This window comes from Chiloscyllium punctatum, chromosome 22, assembly GCF_047496795.1.
Source record: "Chiloscyllium punctatum isolate Juve2018m chromosome 22, sChiPun1.3, whole genome shotgun sequence".
Classification (NCBI taxonomy): Eukaryota; Metazoa; Chordata; class Chondrichthyes; order Orectolobiformes; family Hemiscylliidae; genus Chiloscyllium; species Chiloscyllium punctatum.
Window position 1 is genome coordinate 80044484 of NC_092760.1, and position 11260 is coordinate 80055743.

General features: G+C 39.4%; 1 long non-coding RNA gene across 1 annotated transcript; it reads right to left on the reverse strand.

Annotated features, from left to right (window-relative positions):
* Nucleotides 1–2496: 2496 nt before the first annotated feature.
* Nucleotides 2497–10607, reverse strand: LOC140493380 (uncharacterized). Its single transcript, XR_011963659.1, has 3 exons — nt 10561–10607; nt 6860–6964; nt 2497–2744 (listed from the first exon to the last, which is right to left on the reverse strand). It is a non-coding gene; the product is annotated as an uncharacterized lncRNA (long non-coding RNA).
* Nucleotides 10608–11260: the final 653 nt, after the last annotated feature.

An 11260-nucleotide genomic window follows, 5' to 3' on the forward strand; every position in this document is an offset into this window, starting at 1 on the left:
GTACACCACAAGTCACAGGCCTCCAGTCTGAAAAGCAACCTTCCACCACCACCCTCTGTCTTCTTCCTTCGAGTCAGTTGCGTATCCAAATGGTTAGTTTTCCCTGTATTGCATGAGATCTAACCTTGCTAGCCAGTGTCCCATGAGGAACCTTGTCGTACGCCTTACTGAAGTCCAAATAGATCATGTCTACCGCTCTGCCCTCATCAATCCTCTTTGTTACTTTTTCAAAAAAACTCAATCAAGTTCATGAGACATGATTTCTCACACACAAAGCCATGCTGACTATCCCCAGGTGTTCTGAAACACTGTTGAAGCTCAGCTGTCCAGTAATGCAACTCATACCACTCTTTTCTGCACTTAACTGTAGATGTGCATACTGTCCAAAGTCAGTGTCTGATTCAATCCATAATAACTGTGAGTGTGTTACCTTCAATCGTAAAATTCAGGTCAACAGATCAGATGGGTGCAAGGTCTTAATTCATTTTAAGTGGTACTCGCTAGCTCTGGTTTAGTAATGACCTGTTTTGACATACGAATCCCTTAAAATACAGCTCCATACATTTAAGATACAATTTACTCACCCCTATTCCTGAACCTTGCCTCTGATTTTTCACTAATGGTGATGACTTATAGCTCAGAATCAGCAAGGAAGGCCTCTATAGTTGATATTGTATTAAATCTTAAATTAATTAGATTTTTATATGGGAAGTGGGCATTGCTGGTTGGAACAGCATTCATTGCCCTTGAGAAGATGGTGAATCGCTGCAGTCCATGTGTTGTAGGTAGACCCACAACGCCCTTAGGGAAGGAATTTCAAGATAGATTTCAGATAGGTTTCAGAAATGAATTAAACTAGCTAAGCCAAAAAAAAATCTAAGTCTAAAATCCAACTTCAATTTCAAAGCTGAAATTTAAGTTTGCAATGTCTAAACAAAAGTTAGAAAAACATTAAAATGCCATCAAAGATGGAATACAATGTTGAAATGCAGTATATATTTCCTTTTCCATTAAGCCATAAACAGAAGACGTCTAAGATATTAACAGGATTTATGTCAATATTATTCTTAAACTTTTACAAAAGAGCAGGGAATGTATAGCCATACAAGACTATCTACTGTTTATAACATCAAACATAGAATAATCCATAACAGGCAAAAATAACATTTATAACATTGAAACCATATGTTACAATTCTACCAGTTACTGTAAGAGATACTGTTATAGATACTGTTATAGTATGTAGATGCATAACTTTTAAAAATAAATTTAGCTTATAGTTAAAAGCTGAAAAGATAATCCAACTGTTTTTCATATTTTAAGACATTTACTGTAACAAAAGGGTCAGCAAACTCCAATTTAAACAATTGGTTATGTATATTACCCTTCTTATTTTTAACATGAATGAAAAGACACACTTCACAGGTGTATGTTACACTGTCCAGTAAGTAGAGATTCAATCCTCCTGCAATCAGTCCAAAATGATTATTTGCTCCAGTAAGTTTCCTTCTGTTCTTTTTATTTCTCAGCCTCATAAAATCTAACCCCAGAACTGTCCTTTAGAGTGTTTTTCATTGGATCCTTTCTAACACTAGTTAAGAAAATTTTGTATATTAATTTCAACTGCTCATAAATTTGGTCTTTTCAGATCATGTTTTGGCACATAAAAAGGAGGAAGAGCGCCTCATCTTCTGCCTGGGAGCCCTCCAACCACAAGGGATGAACTCAGATTTCTCCAGTTTCCTTATTTCCCCTCCCCCCACCTTGTCTCAGTCAAATCCCTCGAACTCAGCACTGCCTTCCTAACCTGCAATCTTCTTCCTGACCTCTCCGCCCCCACCCCACTCCGGCCTATCACCCTCACCTTGACCTCCCTCCACCTATCGCATTCCCAACACCCCTCCCACAAGTCCCTCCTCCCTACCTTTAATCTTAGCCTGCTGAACACACTTTCCTCATTCCTGAAGAAGGGCTGATACCCGAAAAGTCGATTCTCCTGTTCCTTGGATGCTGCCTGACCTGCTGCGCTTTTCCAGCAACACATTTTCAGTTCTATTGTCAGTACCCTATCCCCAGTCTTGACCTTTCTCTAACCTTCAGCATCCCCATCACTCAGACATGTTGCCAAGTGGACTGCACCACACATCACATGGCCCCCTTCATTTTACACTAAACTTAAATACACAGGTCTACAATTTAATAAACACATGTACCCAATAACTGTACAGGCTTTCCATTATGGTTAACAAAAAAACTTTCAATAAAAAGCAAATCCCACGTACCAGACTTAATGACCAATAAATTGGAATTGAATAGGCAAGTGCAAAAACATTAAGTTACTTATTATATCATGTCAATGAATGGAAATAAAAATCAGACAAGATGTAAAAAAGGCAGTTGATTAGCTAACATCCATTGTACAGCTTTGCACAAGCTTGAGATCTAGTCCATTGTTCAATCTCAGGTAGACTGTGGTAAAATACAACCACACTCTGAACTAGCTGGAATGAGATGGGCACATTTTCCAAACTACACTAGCCATTTATATATAATGAAAAGCAGTTATCAAGGATAGGGGTCATTTTAGAATAATAACAGCAACTTGTATTTATATAGCACTCTTAACATAATAGAACATCCCGAGGCACTTCACAGGGACAGTATAAATTTGGCACCAAATTGCATGAGGTGATGTTAAAACGGGAAGCCAAAATTTTCTCCAAGATATAGGGTTTATGCAGCATCTGAAAAGAGAAAAGAGACAGAGAGGCTGGGAAGTTTAACGGAGGAACAATGATTAAGCAAATCAGAAACATGTCTGCCAGTATTTTGCTAATGAGATTTGCAAACCTAAGTAAGTTTGTTTATTGGCACAGCCTGTAATCTGATGGCAGAATCTGAATACCGTCGTATTTTATTTGCACTATTTTACAAGTTGGTCCACAGGCATTCATCAGCAGATTATAATAACAGCCCCAAATTGCTGGAGTCTGGAAAAAGCACACTAAAAGCTGTTCTGGAAAATCTGGCAGCAGTTTTATTATTTTCCCTGGCACAGTCAGTTACTTTTTACGTTGTATATAATAGCTGTAGATTTAATCATCAGCCAATCTGTACTTTGTAAGCTTTGCTCTGTTGAATTGTATGAAATGCAGTACCTTAATGCCACCACTGAACAAATGACCTGTTTCTCAAACCTGTACAAATTGTTCTCCAAAGAAGGTAATGAAAATGTTAATGCACTTTGTACTTTGTACATTATACTACCTGGCATCCCAAATAGCAAATTTAAACTATTCTCATTTAAATGAATATATCAGTAACTATTCTTTACTGATAATCGTGGAAGTCAATCATGGAACTTGTCGAGCATCCTTCCAGTTTTCTTCTGATCTTAAACAATGATTGGTGAAATCAGAATCTTTGCCCAGGTTCTTCTAGCTTAAATTATATACATTATTACACATAGAATGTGACAAACATTGATATATTTCAGGGCTGCGTCTTTAACTTAGGATAAAATGAAATGGGGCATATAACCTACACTGAAATCTGCCTAATACCAAGCCTGGTGTCATGGATGTTAAAGTTTAAAGGAAGCTCTATGTTGTTTTGCTGGAAAGAAATTGCAACTTGCCTGCACTCAGAAATAATAGTAGCAGCATCCAAAGTCCAAGGAAGGTATTCAGATTCTTGAGTTATAAACACTTTTGCTTTAACTGTCTACAGTATTTACATCCATGGTACAAAAAAGCTGGTGTGCAAGGAATTCAGAGGCTCATTATTCTCTCATTTATAATCTAGAACATTACTGTTCACATAGTACAAGAGCCAGCTTCTTCCTTGTGTCAGCAAAATGTATAGGGTAAAAACTACCCAGGGAGTTTGATCTTGAATTCAAGGTTGAGAATTACAAAATCTTCAGTGAAAACAACTAATGAAGGTGGCCAGCTCACATTAAAAAAATGATAGGAAAGTGGATTAATTATTCTTAACTTTCCAGAAAAGCCTTGTGGGTAGAAAGATACTTTTGAAACTGTAGAATTGGAGATGCCACTACAGTTCAAAATGGCCTCATTTGGACAAAAGGCTACCATCCAGTAATTCAATGATGCCCCGCTGTACATAGAGCAGATACCATGTGATTCAATTAGGTTCTTCATATCTTGCTGTAAATTGTGAAGAAATGTGTTGGCATTAGGAGCTTGATGAAGGGAAATAGAATGCTAACAGTTATAAGCATTTCTTGTGGTGAAAACCAAAATGGGTATAAGTTACATGTTTGGTAGGTATTATTTTAGCTATTGCCCTTTCAAACTCATTTTCTCACAAGGTCAAAGTTGAATGACACACCATAAGACCATGGAATGTCGGAGCAGAAATAGACCATTCAGTCCATCAAATCTGCTCTGTCATTCCAGTTGATCTGAAAATCCTCACTATCACTTTCCCCCATAACCCTTGATTCCCTTACTAACTATCAATGTGTATCTCAGCTTTGAACATACTTAATGATCCAGCATCGACAACCATCTAGGGCAAAGAATTCCACAGGTTCACAACCTACCAAGAAAAGAAGTTGCTCCTCAGCTCTGTCTGAAATCTGAAATCTCTTATTCTGAGAGTATGGCCCTCCTAAAGTGTCCCAAAATGGGAAAATACGTCCCTGCTTCTAATCTAACAAGTCCTCTATGAATGTTTTATCTTTCAATAAGGTCACATCTCATTCTTCTAAACTCCAATGAGTGCAGGCCTAACTCTCTCAATCTCTCCTCAGTCCATTACTGGTGTCAACCTAATGAGCCTTCTCTGGAGTACCTCTAATGCCAATCTATCTTCCCTGACCCCTATATTTTCCAAAGTTATGTCATGAAATGGTTTATGTGATAGGAGTGGGCAGAGGCTCCTTTTTATGATTTTAAGATGGTGGGGGAGAAGGGTGGTGCTTTCTTTGGAGTCTGCCTTTTGCCCTTTGGAGGCATCCATCAAGACAATACACCAAATTCCATCCTACCCAAGTACACTGAAAAGCACATCCCCACCCACCTTATCACATAAGGCAGACAAATCCTCTCAGCCAATTGTCCTGAATAATCTCACTCCAGGATCCATGGCTGTCTTTCCAGTGGGTCCTGCCTCCAGTCCTGATAGTGTCCATTGAACTCTGGCACTGATGGGACTGTTGGAACTACTGGCCAATCAGATTGGTGTGTAGAGCTAGAGGGATAGACGGTATCCCAGCTGAGTCAGGCATGTCTGACTTTCAACTTGTTAATGTACAGCACGGTATTTCTGTGAGGTGTTGTGTTTCTTTGCTGGTTCATCTCTGACCAACAGTTTCATTTGGGGGCAGAGAAAGTGAGAGCAGGCTTCCTCAAATTCCCTCTAAACTTCCTGCCTCTCACCTTAATATATGCCCCTTGTTATAGACCCGTCAACTAAGGGCATCAGTTGCTTCCTATCCATGTCCTCATATTGTTACACACCTCAATCAAGTCCCTTTTTAGTCTACCCTGCTTTAAGGAAAACAATTCAAGCTTATCCAGCTGAGTTGCTCCATCCCAGGAAACAACCTGATGAATCTCCTCTCTAGTCCCTCTTGTACAAACATATTCTTCCAATAGTGCAGTGACCAGACCACACACAGCACTCCAACTGTGTCCAACCAATGTTTTCCACAGCTCCCCAACATAATCTCCCTATTCTTATAATCTATGCCACAACAGATAAAAGTAAGTATGGATTCTCAACATCTCCATTAAACTGCCCTGCCATATCCAGGGATGTGTGGGTAAGCACCCCAATATCACACTATTCCTCTGAGCTTCTGAGTGTAGAAGCTTGAGAATTCCCTGGTCATACATTGAGTAATAGAGTTGTACAGCACGAAAACAGATCCTTTGGTCCAACTCATCCATGCCAACCAGATATCCCAACTTAATCTAGTCTCACCTGCCAGCACCCAGCCCATATCCCTCCAAACACTTCCTCTTCATATACCCATCCAGATGCCTTTTAAATGCTGTAATTGTACCAGCCACCACCACTTCCTCTGGCAGTTCATTCCATACATGCACCACTCTCTGTGTTAAAAAGTTGCCCCTTAGGTCCCTTTTATATCTTTCCCCCTCACCTTAAACCTATGCCCTCTAGTTTTGACTCCCCTAACCTGGGAAAAAGACCTTGGATATTCACCATATCCATACCCTTCATGATTTTATAAGCCTTTATAAAGTCACTCCACAGCTGCGACACTCCAGGGAAAATAGCCCCAGTCTACTGAGCCTCTCCCTATAGCTCAAATCCTCTAACCCTGGCAATGTTCTTGTAAATCTTTCTTGAACCCTTTCAAGTTTCTCAACATCCTTTCGATAGCAAGGAGACCAGAATTGAACACAGTAATCAAAAGTGGCCTAACCAATGTCCTGTACAGCAAGAACATGACATCTCAACTCCGATACTCAAAACACTGACTAACGAATGTATATTTATTGTGCAGTTATGTACAATATGTGACATTTTCACAATAGTATCTAACAAAATGATAGATGTCAAAATCCAATTGCAGTTAATGTGCACATCCCTTAAATCTTCCTTGTTCATCATCTAAAAATGAATTCTGAAAAAAATGGAATTAAAACGATAACTGCTGCAAATGCGCAATGGCATCAATTAGACCATGATCACTTGAGAATAGAATCAGAAACCATTTTTTCACACAGAGACCCTTAAAAGAACAGCAACACTATCTTTCAAAAGGCATTGGCTGTTGGGTCAATTGAAATTTTCAGAACCAGAATCAACAGATCTTTTGTTCTGAGGAAGGGTCACTGGGCTCCAAACATGAACTCTGGTTTACCTCCATGGATGCTGTCAGATCTCTGAGCTTTTCCAGCAATTTCTGTTTTTGTTTCTTAAAAGAATATCAGAAGGGAATGAGTTGGAGCAATGGAAAGCTGCTGTCCTGTAAGACATAAAATAATCCACGAGTAAAAACATTCTATTTCTGTCAAGACTGCAAATAAATATGAATAATTAATGCCTTCAGAGACTACATTTGTGCTCAGTTAGAACTCTTAATCATTATGAATGGCCTTATGTTTTCTATTATTTATCATCTTATTCATCATCCACTTCATATCCTCATCCTGACTAAAGCCTTTTAATTCTGTAGTTACCTGTACGTCATCTAGCTCAGTTTGACAAGCTCGATTGATAAGGTCTAGCTTGGATACTGATGACTTTAGTGTGTAAAGATATATGTTTGTTCAATCCAGTCACATTCCTGTTCAAACATTTGGACTCAGACTGTTCTCATTCACAAAATTGCACAGTCTGATCCGAAAGTAAATCTGGGATTTTTTCATTACCAACTGATTGGATTTTGTTTCTGTCCTTTGGGAGATTTGGGATGAGCAGGAGACAGAATTGTCCTTTCTAGTACAAGATTTTCTCTACAATTTCCTTGCATTTCCACTTTAAAGTTTGGTTGCCTTGGGCAACACACCTCAGATTTAGCCTGTAGTGTAGAATGATGTGACTCCAAGTGAGATAGGTATGATGGGCTCAATGGCCTCATTCTGCACTGTACCAATTCTGTGATTCTGTATGGGAATTCAAAAGATAATACTGGAGATGCCTCTGTTTGAATTCTGAAAGACATTGAGTTCTTGCAGCTTGTGTGGATAAGTGTAATGAGGTTGACCACACTGACCACAGCAGCCTGGCGCAAGGAACCATTCAGGAAGGGAGAATACAAAGGAACATTGCCATACTTGGAGGTTTTTTAATTCACTAATGGGAAGTTGCTAGTTGGCCAGCATTTATTGCCCATTCCTAGTTACCTTTGAACTGAATGGATTGCTAGGCCATTTCAGAGGACAATTGAGAGTCAATTACATAGCTGTGGGTCTGGAGTCACATGTAGGCAAGACCAGGTGAGGTTGGCAGATTTTCTTCCTGACAGACATTAGTGAATCAGATGGGTTTTCCTGACAATAGTTTCATGGTCATTAATAGATTCTTAATTCCAGATTATTATTGAATTTAAATTCTACCATCTGCCATGGCAGAATTCGAAACCAGGTCCCTAGAACATTTTCTAGGTTTCTGGATTAACAGTCTAGTGATAATACCACTTGGCCATCGCCTTCCCATTTTATATAATTAAGGCAACAATTGTTGTTCCTTGCACCTGGCAGTTTGAGGTTGCATGCCCGATGTTAGAACATCTCTTTAAGGTTGAAGAGGAACTTGAAGTGACCAGGACAAGATCGAATTGTTATCATCCATATGGGAGCCAATGGCGTGGGTAGAATGGAGAAAGAATGGAGACAGAGTAAAGGTAGTCAGGGACTAGAGTAAAGGATATAGCCACAAAGATAATAATCTTTTGATTAGCAAATGAGCAAATTGGCAAAGACTGAATAAGAGAATCAAATGTGCAGCTCAAACTATGTGGCAGAAATGATGAAGCGTTAGCACAAGTACTGAGGAAAGTGAGATTTGTACCATTGGAATGATGTTCACCTGAACTGTGCTGGGACAAGTGCAATATAACCAGGTCTGGAGAGGGGTTTATACTAAAACTGTATGGTTGTGGGAGAGGGGAGAGGGGAGATTTAGAAAGTTAATGACGAAGCAGTTCTATCCACCTTCCTAATCAATCGGACACATGGACAATTCATGGCAGACAGCTCAAATCCCTAAAGAAATATCATCAGCGATGCCTCTGTGATATCCCATAAATCCAATGGCGGAAAGAAGTTCTCCAATATTAGCAACCTCTCACAGGCCAACATTGCCAAGATTAGGGAAAGATTATGGTCAGTCAATGGTACTGGGTAGATCATATCTTCCACATGCATGACACAAGGCTTTCAAACAAGCTCCCTCCGCCAAGCTTTATCATAGAAAGTAGGGAAGAGGAAAGGTTTCAAGAACAGCTTCCGTGAAAAAACACAACACCCCCAACGACTCATGGAAGTCTCTTGCCCAACACTGTTAAGGGGGAAGAAGCATCCACAAAGATGCCAATCACCTAGAATATCTCCAACACACCCAGCTGGAGGGCAAGAACAAAGACAGAAAAAGCGTGAAGGTACAGAAAGCTGAGCATCCCAACACCTGTCTCTTCAGATACTACCTACCCTACCTCCGGACCTATCAATCCAGCATTAGGCTGTTCAGTCATATCAGGACCCACAACAGCAGAGTGGAAGTAAGTCATTCTCAATTTCGAAGAATGAGAAAAGATCTAATTGAGGTACATAAGATGCTAAAGTGTATTGACAAAGTAGGCACCGGGTGGATGGTTCATGGTGTGGGATAATCTAGAATGAGACATCGTAGTTTTAGAATAAGGGGTAGCAGACTCAAAATAGAGATGAGGAGAAATTACTTCTCTCAGAGGATCCCAAATCTGTTTAGAATGTGGTGGGTGTTGAGACATTGAGGAGAAAGTGAGAACTGCAGATGCTGGAGACTCAGAGTCAAAAGGTGTGGTGCTGGAAAAGCACAGCAGGTCAGGCAAAACATCCAAGGAGCAGGAGAGTCGACGTTTCAGGCTTAAGCCCTTCATCAGGATGAGGCCGATGATGGGTCTACGCCTGAAACATTGACTCTCTTGCTCCTCGGATGCTGCCTGACCAGCTGTGCTTTTATAGCGCTATACCTTTTGACTCTGGGACATTGAGTAAATTTAAGAAGGAGATAGACAGATTTTTAATTAGTAATGGGTGGTTGGGCTAAGGAGAGAGGTCAGGAAATTAGAGTAGAGGCCAAGATGAGATCAGCCAGGATTGTGTTATATGGTGGAGTAGGCTTGAGGAGCTGAATTGCATACTCCTGCTCCTAGTTCTTATGTTCTTAAGATACTGAAGGACTGTCAAAGAAAGAGGAATGGTAGAGGGGGTTGAAGGGGATGGATGGCCTCATCCTATTCTAATTTCTTATTTTCTTACAACAGCTGATGTAGTATATCCCTCCATCCTCATTATCCACAGATTTGTTATCCATGTACACATGAGGATGGACTCACACTCTATCTTTTTATTTTGCCATTGACTAGTTAAGTCTGGCGGCATGGTCCATTGCGGTAGATAGTAGAATTACATTGGAGTTGTATCTATGTTTTCTGTTGTCTGTGAGAGGACTCTGCCCCTATCCCATGTGGACAGTAAGGATTTGTGTCCTGAACAACATGACTTTAAAAAAAAATACTCCTTAGGCCAAAAGGCTTATCTTCTCCAGCAATCTCATTTACTTGTTCAGATGAATAAAGCAAACAGAAATACTGCTCATGATAGTACAGCCAATGTAAAATAACAAATTTACTGCAGAAATTTGAGATGATGTCCATGAAGAGGAGATCTTTATTACAAATGCAATTATTCAAAATAAACAATATTATTGTTTCACTTCAATAGTAATTAGTTGGCTATAAAATGGATGTGAATAAGTCAAATCCTTCTTTCTAAACTTGTATTTTATTGTTATTGACAAAGATGTCCAGAAGATTACCCTTGGAGTATTTAACAATGATGTTAAATCCATACTCACTCTCATTGCGATTAGGTGCTTTGGTAGCTCCCTCAGCTGCAGGAAGGTTTTCTCTGGTGCTGTAATCATAGACTGTGGGCAAAGTATGTGCAAAGCATGTTAATCTTAAATAATAATGACTCACATGGAAATGCAGACCGCAACTGAGAGTCCAAGGACATCTAAACATCCTATTGAAACTATGTGAATTATGTAAACAAATAATGCAACAAGCTAACCAATTTGGAGAATTTACATACTCCAGCAAGCCAAACAATTCAACATGTTTTATAAACTGAAATCCTGTTAATCAGTAATATGAGCAAAGATAGCAAGAGATCTTTCTATTCTAGGTTCTAGTTTTCCACTGTTTATCACCTCAAATGTCTAACATGACTAAGATAAACTTGTCAAGCACACACTTCCTGATCCTTTTCCATTAGCCTGGGAGAACTGTTCTCAGACGGTCCTCAGAGTTAGTTAGACAGTGAAAAGAACTCATTGAATTTGACCACAGGAAAATCAGAGTCCCAAAATCTCAAGGACTTCTAACTAATGTAAAGAAATTGATTCAAAAACTAAAAAAGGTTGGTGGGTTTCGAAGTTTGTTGTATTTTTTATTGTATAGTTTTTTGAAGAAGTAACAAAGAAAATTGATGATGGCAGAGCAGTAGATGTGATCTATATGGACTTCAGTAAGGTGTTCTACAAGGTTCCCCAT